The sequence below is a fragment of the Lutzomyia longipalpis genome, chromosome 2 (assembly GCF_024334085.1).
Source record: "Lutzomyia longipalpis isolate SR_M1_2022 chromosome 2, ASM2433408v1".
NCBI lineage: Eukaryota > Metazoa > Arthropoda > Insecta > Diptera > Psychodidae > Lutzomyia > Lutzomyia longipalpis.
Genome location: NC_074708.1, coordinates 10,836,665 through 10,851,316, shown reverse-complemented (window position 1 = coordinate 10,851,316; position 14,652 = coordinate 10,836,665). Strand labels below are relative to the sequence as shown.

Sequence of the window (14,652 nt, the reverse complement as noted above, 5' to 3'; positions counted from 1 at the left end):
GATACGTGGTTTGGTGCAGTTGTGATAAATAAATGAAGAGTGCACGAAGAATTTAGAAAAAGGAACTTATCATTTGAAATATATCCTTTCCTAAAGATACAGGAGAGTGACTTTAAAAATTAACCAACTCCACAAAGGTTTTACTGCAACACACGAATTACGACTTTAGGAATACGTGAACTTTTATCAGAGCTTTTGTAGTGTTTTGCAATGGCTACAGGAACTGTAAAGAAGCTTAAAGTTCTCTGTCATTGAGCATTAACTTTGGATAATTTGGTTTTTTTTACGAGTTAAGGTTTAATGCTTAACATTAATTTCCGTTACATACTTGGCTTACATTATTTTCTTCATCTTCAATACCACATACTCCTTTCTTTTACTATTTAAAACATAAAATTACAAGAATTAGGTGAAATAATAGCTCAGAAAAGGCTCTTCTTCTTAATCTTATTGGGACCTTGGGGTGGTCTTTAAGGGTTCGCATGTTTCAATCGTGTTTCATTAGTGAATAAGTGTTAAAACTACCCCTATTCTTCTCTTCTCGCTTAGTAAGTATAACCATCACAATATCACTGTCATAAATTTGTCGGAGTGTACCTGAAGAAGGTGGAACCGGGAAGGTAAAAAAAAATTGCCAAGTGCACGTTTTTGCAGAGCAGGAATGAGATGTAAAATCGTGCATTTCGTTGGAGTCTGAGTGAGAAACTGTAATTTTCGTGTTATCACGTTTTAAAAGTGCACATCGCGCGCATAGAATATTTGCGCGCGCAAAAAGGTACAACTCCAATCTCGTTTTTTTTTTGTAACTCTACCTGGTGCTGGCGTCTCTGAAAAATTTTCGATTTTCAACTCAACTCTTGTGCTACAATATTTCCTTTCTTTTCTCTATGACGTGCTTTTTTTCCATGCCCAACAATACCTCACTATTTTCCCGGGCTTCTCTCCGTTTTGCTGTACTTTTCGCCATCCTCTGGTGCATGGCGTATTTTTTTTTATATCATATTGGTGTGTACCCAACGTCGACTTCTTCATCTGCTTGGTATATTTGCTACATATATATGCATTCAGAGCTAGAGAGCTCTGCAACTATTTGTATGTGGGTAATATTTCTCAATCCACATTTGATCTGAATTCACGAAAAAGGGTGGGAAAGACGCAGGGGCGCCTGCACAAATTGATACTCCCGCTTGAATCTTTTTGCCTTTCTCATGCCATCTTGCATAGAGGGTTCCATTGGAAAACCATGCAAGCATGGAGGGCATCTATGAGGGGTGTGGAAAAAACTATCCCATTGAGAATGATATAAAAATGTCAATGCCCCAATCAATGCACCCATGGCCCACCGATGTACCCACACTCCGCTCGATGGCTTCGAGGGTCCGTGGGATTGGGATTTAGTTGGTCGCGTTGTTTATCAACAAGCATGGCTCTCGAAACTTCCCCAATCGATGGAGGTGCCGTGTTTTTCTCAGGCGCGCACTATATGGAAGGAGTTCACGAAGTTTCTTTCGCACGAGATGCCCAAAGAAAATGGGTAGGAGAGGAAGAGTCGCGGTGACCTACCACAACGCATTTCACGTTAGTCCAATGGTTTTGGCTCTTTCTCGCACTTCTCCACTCCTTATGCCTTGTGGCCCAGGAGCAATGTTCTCGACTTTTTCGCTTTCTCGCGCTTGGAATTGCGGTGTCTCACACTGCAATCATTTAAAATATTCACGAACTCTGCGCGAATGTGAAGGCAAAAATCGATTATGCGTGCTCCATACCTCTTATACCATTTGAAGCTTCATCCACTTTTGTACTACATACTCATCCCCTATTATTAGTTCAGGGTGATTTTGTATGAGAAATTCCATGACAATTATGTAGTTTACAGTTTTTTTTTGTGGACTATCGAGCCACGCTTTTCCTTCTTTTATCTGGTGTTATTTTAGGGTTAAACTTTTAAAGGTTTTATTTAATAATTTAAGCTCAAGCTCCATTATATTCTTATAATTCAAAAATGTAATATAGATTGATAAATAAAAAAAAATCAATCAAATTTTAAGAAGGGTTCAAGTTTTTTTTAACAATAAAAATGCCCTTTTAAGTCATTCAGTCAGTTCTATGAGACAATTATAAGGAAACAAAATTTCAAAAAAAAAAATCTTCTTTGAAAATTTCCTTATAGCTCTCAAAGGAGTTTACTGTTCGTGTATTAGAAAACCCCTTCTTTGATAAATCAATCGGGATACCCATAAACTCACAGAGTGACAAAAATGAATAAAGAATCTTCAGAGATTTTCCGTTTTCCGCTGAAATTAACTAGGAAAAGCCCCAGTCTGCACAAAAGGTCATTATAAAGTAAATATAAAGTAAAATGTGCAGAAAATGACCGTAAGAATAACGTTAGAGATTCGACAAAAATAAGTCGTTTCTGACCATTTTTGATGATGATCTATCGTAATTATAACGTTAATAAATAGTCAGAAACGTCTAAGTTATTATGTGTTAGCTGGGACATGACAGAAAATTATCTAAAATTGCAAAAAGTCGCGTCATTTTTGTATTTTTTGTCTCTTAAAATACAGAAAGCTTAAAGATATATTTAACATAATTGTTGATGAAGAATTCTAGCAAAAATACTTTATGTATTGATAGAGATAAAAAACCACTATAGTGACGTCACTATGTACATTTTTGGGAAAACTGTTTTTTTGATTTTTCTAACTGCTCTAAATGGAATATGGAAAATCTCTTTGAAGATTTTTTTTAAAACTTTTTTTCAAATGCTCTGTACAATCTAGATGTTTCCTAGAATGAGATTCCTTCATATAAAAACCTATAAAAACGATGAAACTCCTAATTTTTCTTGAGTTTTATTTATATTAGGCCTAACCTGTTTATTAAAACATAATTATTTTACTTGAACTAAATGAACAGTGTCGCTGTTGAAAGAATTTTCCAGGGAAAAAATTTTCATTTACATAAGAATCTTTCCAGTTCTTGGTGATATTTATTTATGAACATTCTGTGAGATTTTCTTTAACAAAAATCCATGCTATCTATGCACACTTTGTAGTGCATTAAATATGTGAAAAATGGTTCAACAATCTCTGTGGTGGAATCAATTTAACTCGGAGGTTCACTGTCGATAATCACATAATGATAAGTCTGGGTGCCCTCATCGTCGATCGTCACGTGAATAAATATTGAAATTATGGGTATTAGGTTACCGAAAATTAGCAGGGTGCAATTTATTCTGCGTGCAAAACTCCACAACGGAGCCTGGTAGCAATTTGTATATGTATGTAATATAGGAAATCAATTTGGTGTTTAATTAAATGAAAATTTATGTAGACGAGGAAGGAATAAAAATTCTCGCGCAAAGGTGTGCCGTGTGGGATGGGTGGGTTGCGGGGCGGTAAGGTGGGTATATATGTACGCGAATAGGTTTTCCAAAGTAGCCAGACTCTTTGCTCCCCTCGTGTTTACTCCCAGGTAAAACAAATAACAGTAAATCGTGCTCCGATTTCTGTTCAAGTCATGTTTTAATGCGCGTCGAGCTTCGAATTGCAACAGATCATCGCGTAATTATATTATACGCCATATACACACATTGAGTGCTTTTGGGGCCGGGGCGTGCGGGCCCCCACATGAGATCGGGAGGCAGAGATGTGAGGCTCTAATGGTTTGGTCAAGATCGACGTTCGTCTCGTGGGTCTCTCTCCTAGGTGGAGGTAACCTTTTTTTTCCCTCCCTCCTATATATGCATGGGCTTTCTTGCCTCCTCTGTGCGCCACAATCTTTCCCATTCCCCCTGGCATCTTGGCCCCCGCTCAGCTCCTATGACCTAGGTGATCTAGACATGAATTTCACGTGTGCAGCGGATGAGATGGGAAATTCGCAAGTGGAGAGAGAGCGCGTCTCTCGTTGGGAATTATAGGAAGAAGAAAACTGTAATGTCGGCATTACATATAATTATTTCGAGAACACGAAGGATGAGCAATGAGTGTCTTCAATGTGGTGCACATGACGGAGGGAAAAAAATCTCATCGTAATTCGATATTGTTGCATACGGAGCGTCGATACACAAAAATTATGACTAGACAAGAAGAGGGCAAATAATGCATTCCGCCGTGAAATCAATCAATTCTCTGCAGAGCATAAAACGAACCAAACGGAAGAAAGTGGACAAAAGAACTCGCAAGAGAGACTTTCACGAATCAGGCAAAATTATTTATTTGTTCACAATTTTCACGTGCAGCTTTTTCCCACAATATTGCTTCTACTTCATTTGAGAGAATTCGTTGGTTTTTTTTGTGGATTGAAATTGAGACAAGGATTAATGGTGAAAATTTATAAATTTCGATAAATGCGATAAATTTACACAAAGGGCTAAGGAAAAATAAAAAAAATATATAGTAGGTAATAAGTTTAATAAAACACTTTTCCATTTTAGGCACAAATACTGCACGAAAGAAAAATCAATTTGTACCGTAAAAATTTCTAACAACTTAAGATGTTTTTAATAAGGAGCTGAGACTAAGCATAAAGAAGAAAAAAAATAAGAAAATTTAGAAAAAACGACAGAAATATTATTACTAAATGAACCTAACATCAACATAAGAAAACATCTTGAAATCAAAATAAGAATATAAAAAAAAACTTCTTTAAAAAATAAATAAATTCCAAATTAAAGAATTATTCAAAAATTCCTTTAAAGTCTTTCAAATTACAGGTTACCTTTTCAAAATTAATTTACTTAAAGAAATCTGCATAATTCTCACTGTGAGAGAAAAGCTTCACCTCTTAACTTAATACTTAATTCCGAATATTAAAATCTACAGGGAGAAAATTTTCAAGAAAACTTCTTGACGTGGTCTCATGTTTGTTGCTTTTCACATGCACTTTCTTTAGGCGACTAAAAGGGAGTGTGGGTGGATGTGAGAAAATTCAGTTTGCTTCAAAATGAAAACTATCTGTAGAAGGTGGCAAAATTTTGCTGTAAATTTAATACTCTGCGAAAGTAACTTTTGACCTTAAAGAGATAATTTTGCATAGAAGTTTTCAGAGAGAGAGAAAAGAAAAGTCTCTGCGAAAGAGTTTTTATTTTAAATAAAGAAAATTTCTATTCCAAAAATCATCAAAAGGACAAGAATAAAGAAAATTTTCTTTTTTGTCTATTCCATGAAAAAAAATCACATTGAATACTAATTTGTTGATTTGCAAATCAATGAAATAAATGATTTATTACTAAAAGCTTCAAAGCTTCGGAGAGCTTTCAACTTTTAATTACAAATTTTAATTTATCAATATAGTATTGATTGGTTTTTGGGTGGGTGAAAGCTACCCCACCATTGAAAATTGATGATGATAGAGGGATGAGGCAATAAAATTTATGAATTTTCACCACGAACGCAAAAACTTTTAACCCCCTCCTCCCTCCGCATCCGAAAGATGCATTGGAAGTTTTGTGTGCAGACATAGCGAGATGGTTGCAAGAAGAAAGATGGATAATGTAAAACAAAAGTGCGACATTGATCGAATTGTGGAAAAACGTTGATTAATAACCATCGAAAAAGATATTACGTCGAGCTCGTCTTGTCTATTTTCTCCGTATTCCTATCTTTCTCGCCTCCGCCATCAACTTCGTCTTCATCTTGGTTTTTTTGGCGGAGGGAATGAGCGGCAAAATGCAGCGAAGGAAAAGCTGCAATGCAATGCGGGTGGATGGATTTTCCCACCCACTGTGGGGAGGCCGCGCACAGGGTGGTGGGCCGAAAAAAGAAACCCATTGCGAGTTGAAGCTCCAGCATGGCGAGGAGGGTGGAAGAATAACAAAAAAAGCAAGGCGAACGAGCTAGATTGAGGCTATAAAGTGCGACGAAGGCGAAGCGACCAAAAGGAGGATGGATGATGATGAAGGAGTTGCACAGCAGCATTGAGTCTGTGTAGCAAAAAGGAGATCTTATATCGATAAAGCACAATGACAAGACCAGAATGGGAAAAATATGACAAAGGAGCAGTGGATATAGAGCATGGTTATATACAGATGCTGTGTGTGGGAGAAACAAGAGTTTAGTGGAAAAAGGAGTGATGAGAAGAAGAAAATAGCGTGTGGCACACACGCTATCCCCATTGCAAAAAATATTGGATGACATCGCGGAGAAGAAAATGAGGAATACCCTCCGTCATATCCTACACATCCCTCTTCGTTGTTCGTGTCCTCCCTGGCTCAATATTCGACAAAGGTGACCAGACTGCGAAAGCTTCAGCAGGACATGTTTTTGTGGGGATCTTTTAACATTAAAAGAACGAGCCGAACGAGCCGAACGAGCCGAACGAGCAGAAATGTTTAGAAATCTCTGTTATTATACTAAAAGCTTAGGTAAAGTAAGTAGAAATACATAATTCTTAAAAATTGAATAGAATATCCTGAATGAGACTTTGAAATAGACGTAAAGCATGTCAAATAATTTTTAGGAATTGTATACAGGTAAAGAAAAAGAAAAGAAATTTTTAAAGTAAGATTTTATAACTTGGATTTAATCAAATTGGAATGACATTTTATAGTTTTGAATTTTTTGATGACTTTAAGTTTAAAAAATTTTTGGAGCTTTCGTACCAATTTAAGATATATTTTTTCAATTTTCTTCGTATATATAACCAAATGGCGGAGCCTAGTTAACAAAGTGGCAAAGAAGATTGACAAAGAAAAGACACACAAGATTAGCCAATATTCCACGAATCCACTTCTAAATAATCTTTTCAAAGAGATTCCATTTTTGGGGATTAAAGTTTCACACACATAATACAAAGATTGCACGGTAAAGAACCAATAAATAGTTGACGATAAATTTTGCAATCCTTTTGCTCTGTATCAGTCTGGGTAGCTGCATCCATGGCTCAGGAGGATATTCTCCTTGTACTTTCTTCTTCAATGCATTAGATAGTGGGTTCTGAAGGGGATTGGTGCAGCAATGCGGGGTAAAATATCGTTCCCCCCATCTTCCGTCCACAGCCTCCCAAAATACCCAAAGCTGGTGTGTGTGTGTGCACCATCCTTCGCATCGTCCTTCGCCCAATGCATAGCGTCCTCCATCAGCCGCCCCCATCTTCCGTTGAATCATCTCACCCTCTTCCCCCTCGTACAGCATCCCCTCGTCAGAGCACAATCGACTTCAATGCTATATCTGCACTGTGCAGCAGATATAAAACGTAAAAACATCCATCCATTTCATGCACATCCAACCGAGCGCCTGGTAGAGCATTCTGAAGAGAAGCTCTATGGTGCCACATTCCACCCCATACACAGGCCACCCATCCCAGAGGCGTCGTGTGAGTGGAAGCGAAGGAGAGAACCGAGCTAAGTAACATTAAGAGCGACACCACCCTCACGACGCCACCAGAGCGCCGTCATCATTGCCAGCAGGAGGATAGATATAAAATTTATCTTCTTGTCGTGCACAAAACATATAATAGTAGGAGTATCTGCTTATATAGCCAAAAACTGCACGAGAGGCAATGAAGAGCGGAACGGGGGAAAGGAGGGAGGTTTGGTATACACAAATATATGGAGATAGTTATTATATTTCACCCAGAGTGCAGGAGGAACAACAATCTATTCTGGGATGAAGAGTGCTATGTGGTGCCATGAACGAAATTTGCTCACCCACCATCCCATCCTTCGTGTCCCTGGATCAACCCACTAAAGACAGGCATTGCAGAGGTAAGATGCACTCGAGGTGGCACATCAGGATATACGATATTACTTGGGTCATGTAAGGATTGATTGGAGAAAGACGTTATATTTTTGTTCATGAAACAAACACGAACGTTTCTTGAATTTTCATTTTAAAATTAGTAAATTTAATTTAATTTTTTCTCAGTCTTGATACAAGCAAAATCTCTTTAGTTAATTAAATAATTTTCTTTTCTAAAAAAAAAGGTTTGAGAACAGAAAATGTCAGGATAAAATTCACTTTCTTCAACAATGTTTTGTATAGGTTGTTCTAGATAAGATATAGTAATGGTAAGTTCTTATACATGAGCATTGAAAAAGAAATCTTGGGAACACTTAAGTGCTTCCAGAAAGGAGTGAGGAAGAGGAAGAAAGAAGAGAAATTGCGCATCATCGAGATTCCAATATGAAATATCGTGCAATATTAACAAGATCACACACAAATCGCTCAAGATCAACGATCAGCAAAACGTGGGGCAACGAGGCAAGAAAACGGCAAAGAGATCATCGGGCAAGAGTCCAATTTCTTGAGTTGGTGCGCGATGGCACACAAAAGGGCGCGAAAGGGGAATTTATTTGTTGTTGAGACGCGATCGATATTCTTATACACGTGAAAAACGTAACGCACGATTGCTGTTGCAGCGAAGAGATTGCGAAAAAGGTGCAGACGACGATAGGAAGATACGGAAGATCATCATCACTGCGCCATTTGTGATTCACTCTCCCGGCGAGAGTGCATCAAACTTTTCTATTGTACAGACTCCGTCTCAAATAGCCCTAAATTAGTTTTGCTGCTCTTGCACCACGTTGTTCGTCTTTCCAGCATCTCCACGTTTGCACACACACATTTTATTCTTCTGCTCACCAATGAGTCCGTGAACATAATTCCAGAATGAAGAAAAAAAATAACAGCGCAGAATCACTTGAGACACTTGAAGGGTACTCCGAGGTGGGCTTCTCTCTCCTGCTTCCGAACCTTTTTCCAGTTGTATCGGCAACGTGGTTCAGTGTGAGATTTGGAAATTATCACGTTTGATCTCTTGTGATCTATCTATTTAGTGTAACACGATCTGAAAGTTGAGGCGATACAGTCGATGTGCATGTTTATGGTGTTATTTACCTCCGGTCTTCATCATTATATTGCTCTCAAACTTTCATACTTTTCACAGGGTTCCTTTCAAACAGGAGGAATTATCTTTTCTTTAACATATTCTTTAAAGAAAATTATTTCTTTGAATTTGAATAGTAGAATAATTTAAGATTAAGTCAACTCGTCGCTGATTTTCCGAAATAGGAGCTTTTTTAAAATTGCAAAAATTATTTTTATATACTTTACATTTGTTTAAATCAAATTATGTAATTTAAAAGCTATAAAGCTTAAAAATTCAGTTAGTTTAACGATTCAAAGAAAATAAAAGGAAGTTAATTAAAAGAGAAAGAAATATAATCTCAAATGAAGATCCTTGTGGTTGGCTATATATTACCATGAAAAATCAAACCCTTAGTTGGTATTTTATAAAACCTAATTTCCTTGATATAATCTAATTAAAGTTGAAGGAATTTTTCCATGTTCTGGAGTGCATTACATTCTTTCTTTTCTGCCCGATTGACTTCTTTGTCTGCAACCATGCAAAATCCGCATGGAGAATCGCCATGGAATCTCTTTGTTGATTGCCCTCACGCAATTTCCGGGCAAACCGAGAGTGATTTTCCCAAGTTTTTCCCTTCGCTGAGCAAAAATGGAGCCAGAAAAGTTTCACAGAAAAGAGTGTAATGAAAAGCATGTCGAAGGGTGTACACGGGGGGTGTGTGGGTGGAGGATGGAAAAGAGGCACGTATCAGTTGTGGAAAATTTCCTGTGTGCGCTTCATTACGAGATTTTGCTTCCAATTTCTTTCCATTTGGGGGCTTCGTGACGGTGGAGAACGGAGAAAACATCCAACCCCCATACCACCAACCCGTATATGAGGCAATATACCGGCTATCAGACGATCCTCTTTCGCTATGCGAACCACCTCGTTTTTCTTTATCCCCAAAACCCACTCGAGGCGGCCTCCCACCGAAAAAAAAAAGAAGAGCAGAACCCTCTGCTTGCTCTTATGCTCCGTGTACACTTTGGGAATCGATATTTCAGTCTGGCCGTTGTCCTGACTTCCAGCGCACACATCCAACCCTCAAAAGCCTCACTCGCTCTTTCTCCAGAAAAGCTCCGTGTGAGCACAACTTTCTGCCACTCTGCTCAAGCTGCTCCGATGTTTGTTACCTATTTTTCCAAGCCTAAAAACCAACACACGAACATATTACGCCAAACACACGTCGAGCACACATTCATCCCCCCTCCCACTCCGCATACAACCCCCTTCGGGCCTGGCGTCGATGGCGCTTCTTAATTTCCCATTTCACTTCGGTTGCGTCGCAAACGAACATCGACGGCGCTCCCACCCGGCGTCTCCACTGTACACCACCTCCAGGAATTTCCATCAGCCTTTCGCTTCCTTCGCTCCCGGCTGAGTGTTCGTTTCATTTGGCAAATGGAATCGGACCGACACTCATTCCTGCCATATATACATTCAATGCAAATTCCCATTCAATCTCACTACACCACCCCCATCCACTTCTGCAATTGAAAGATATTTCCCAAATGAATAAAGTTATCTGGGAAAGTGTGTTAAATTTTCAGGGAGGAAAACTTCGGTGCATTTTAGCTAAAAAAAAATTCAAATTAAGCTTCAAATGGACACTCAATTAGATTTAATTCGAGCGAAAAAATCGTAGAGAAAAAAGGCAAATTCTATATTCAAAAGGAATATTGCGAAATAAATTGAATGAGAAATGTTTTGGGAATGTTGGATAAACTGGAACAATTAAATTTTAGTTCGTATTAAGTCATCTCACAACAATCTTTAAACACTAATTAGCAGTTTCAAAGTAAGATGGGTGGTGGTACTGTAAATAATTCAGAGAGAAGGAAGGAAAGGAATAGGGTAAGTTGTTTCAAGTTATATATAGTCACCTTCCTAGTTTGACATTATATGGATGATTTTAATGCTAAATTCCAATTAATTTTACGGATTTTGTGGATAAGAAAGTTCAGGAAAGCTTTTATTCATTGAAAGAATTGAAATTTTAAGATTTTCTTTAATTTAAAAATATTTTTGTTTAGTTTTTTAATTTCTTTTAAATTGAAGGGTTCTAAATATATGTATGTAAAAACCGTAGAAAAAAATAAGACATATATTGGTTTGCTTTTAAATTGGAGTTTACTCTAAACTTCTAATGAGAGTGAAGTGGATAGATTTCCCTGATGGGGGAGGAATTTGCATGAATTTCATGAGAAGTGCAATCAGGTGGAAATTTTCGGGAGAATCCATATACATTATGTGGCAGGGATACCCAAAATCCTTCACCATCCCTCCCCCACACACAGAGCCCCCATTCTTGATGACTCCCACACACCGTATTCCAAAGGAGGTCGTATATCCGTTCCGTATTTCTGCCACTTCATGCCAACCCCCCCAGAACCACCCTTAGTCGCCTGCCTTTACTCTACATGGACCCCATACCTCACTGTGTTTTTGGGGTTTCTGCATTTTACATTTATTCCAACACACCGACCTCCCGCACCTCAGCCCTCCCACATAGCTAGACAGGCCTGCATTTGGGGGGTTGTGAATGTATATAGCACATTTGTGGAATTTACTTCGGAGCTTTAGAAATGATTTTCTTTGGCATTCCTACGTCCAACCCTGGGTGTATCCGGTTTTTGGCACCTCCACCCCTTATAACTCACCCAAACTCTCAGCCTCATCCTTCGATTTTGCTCCTGCTTTTCTGCTTCTGCATGTCCTGTCGTCATTTTTAGCTCCAACTGTCGGTTTCCATTTTCCACAATCTCCCCCGAAAATTCTCTCACAAGGTCGCTTTTCGGGAGTGGGATAAGAAGGATACCTTCCGTGTGAGAGAGAGAGAGATGAGCGTATAACCATCTCAAAATTCTACGGAGCTTTGTTTATGGGAAAAGTATCAGTATTTTGTACCCCTTCATGGATTTCTCGTACAAATGTGTGCGCCAAAGTTGGAGAAAAGGGACAAAAAGCTCTCGAGAAAGCTCTCATGTATAGTATATACTACCACGAATGGAAGAGAGTAGTAGTCAGGCTTTAGAGCTTGGAATTTTGCCGGTGAGTTGTGTAAGAGGCGAGCAAAAGAGTTAAATGGAAAACGATTAAATACGCATCCCTCGTGGAATTGACGGCAAAGCGGGAGGATTAACATTTGAACTTGTCGTTTGTACCAAGAGTAGAAATATTTCACTGTCAACCAGGGACTTTTAGGATTACAAAACTCTATTTTAGGGAGGATGTAGAAAATGCAAAAAAAAAATATGATGGAAAAATTGAGATGCTAAAAAAATATGAGAAATTTATGAGTTTTATGGTTTGTTTTTAGAGTTTGAGAAAGCTTTATATTGTTCCTATACTGAAACGTTAATTATTTAAATAACAACTATTTTTAAATTCAATGCATTCATATTTCAATTAATTATCAAACAAATTATTTGCTACTGATCAATTTATGAAATATTTAGGATGAAAATTAAATAAATTTAGGTAAAACATAAAAATAACATTGATACAAAAACATAAGTATAAAATATCAAAAAAAAATCGTAAAAAAATAAATTGAACGCAGTCAAAGATGCAGCTGATATTACAAGAGAAATAACGTGGAAATAACAAAAATTTTTACACTTAAAACAAACAACAACATTCAGGTCGTTTAAAATTACTTCATGGCGCAAAAGAAGGGAATAATATTGAGATAAAAAAGACAACAATTTTTAATGAAGAAATTCAAAGCTATCAGCTGCAAATTCCACAGCAATAAAGCCATCCAAAAGTTTACCCTTTTGGCAACGACAACATATAACAACTTCGGTGCAAGAAGAAGATTATACACGGTATGGATAAGAAATTGGTGAGCAACATTCTTGGGATATATTAATTTAATTTTATTCCCTTACAAATTGCCGGTAGTTAATAAATTTTAAATATGTGTATTACATTGAATGAGATAATCGGTGGTGTGAGAGATGGCTATATATATACATCACATGGTGGCTTTGGCTTCTATTGCATTGGCAGCATGGAAGGGGATTGGATCACACACTTTTCTATAGCCAATTACAGCACAAACTAGCAGCAACACTCAACTTATTGCACTTATAATTATATTAACTGCTCACATAAAACCCAACCCATCGCATAATTCCAGCCACTAACTCCTCTATGCACTCTCTTCAGCTTCAAATGTGTAACTTATTATTTCATTCAACATCTCCGGTGGACGCTTTTTTTCCACAAACGCGAAGACGTTCTTCCGCGGAACCACTTTACCACACAACACCTCACAGACCAACTTTTTCGCCAAACACAACGCACAAGATGTGGATGCACAGCAAAGGGAAAGAGATGCAAAATGGCACGGTGGTATGCAATAAATTTTAACATGGAAATTATATTCAAAACAGAATGATAAAATAAAGAGAAAAAAAGTCTACAGACAATAAGACGCTAATGTGCTTTTTTATTGTTTAGCAAGAGATTCAAGTGCAAATTTTTATTAATTAGGGAAGAACAAATTGCTCAACACCCAATTGTCCTCATTAGTTTTCTTATACCTCCAATGTGGAGATCATTGATCCGTTTTGCAGTCTTTATATGGCCCTTAATTTAATAAGGGACGTTAAATAAAATTATGGACGTCGTTCGTCACGCAAAATTTGCATGTTTGGCGGAAAAAAGAAACCTTCCAATTAGTCGTTTTAAATTTCTTTTTTTTTCATCTGCGTTTAATGATAAAAATGCGTTTAAATGCAGCAGCGGAAATAAATGGAGGAATAGTAAATATTTGAATTTAACGTACGAGAAAATTTTTATGAATCACGAAAATGTTCTAAAACATTTTTTTATGCTGAATGTTGCTTTATATAAATGTTTGGTGTTTACCTGAATGCTTAATATTCAAATGTATGTTAGGAAATTATTTGCAGGTAGGTAATAATTATAAATAATCAATTACTCGGTTAAAGAATTTTGAACTTTTTTTTTATTAATAAGATGAGTAAAAAATTTAATACTTTTTGCTAAAGATTTTAGTGTTCATTTTTTCCTTAAAAATATATTTTTTTAAACAAATTGACAATATCATTAATTAATAACATAAAAATTTACATGCTAAAGACATAATTTTAATAAAAAGATTAATTGAAGGTTATTTAGTCGGAATCAAAACATTCCATCTCTGTAAATTGATTAAAGGAAACCCTTTTAATTGCAATTTAGAGAACAAAGTTCACTGAAAAATTGCCGGTATATAATTAGGTTTAGAAGAGAGTATATAATTAAATAGTGAAAAATATTATTTCGCATTTATTCTTTGTTTTTTTTTGCTCTACCATTTTCATTAAATATATTTAACCAATTGTGCTGCAGAAGGTGCATCATGTAAGAAAGAAAAAACCACGAGCATCCTCGTCTAAACTTCTTTTGCATTTTGCATATTATTATAATTCGCTTATTAAATTGCAACTCGACCAACCTCAATGTTCTTTTCGATATAAAACATATTTTTATATTGCACACATAGAAAAATTACAAAAAGATGGCTAAATAATATTCAGTCACACAATATAAATTTGATTATGATGAATTATTCCACGGCATGACTAAAAGTTATGCGGTGATGAGATAAAAAATGGAATTGATGAATAAATAATTTTCACCGTCGAAGGGTGGAAGTAATTAAGAATATATCTGCATTCTATCGTTGGGGCGTAGAGAGAAAATTAATGAATTTCCGCTGTGGATGCCTAAAAAGTGTTTAAATCGACCCTGTTGGGGAGAAAATTGCAATAAGATTTTTTTTTC

General features: G+C 36.8%; 1 protein-coding gene across 1 annotated transcript in view; it reads left to right on the top strand.

Moving 5' to 3' along the window:
- The window catches only part of LOC129790699 (transmembrane protease serine 9-like), a 776,474-nt gene that overhangs the window by 527,358 nt on the left and 234,464 nt on the right, over nt 1–14,652 (top strand). The window lies entirely within an intron of this gene.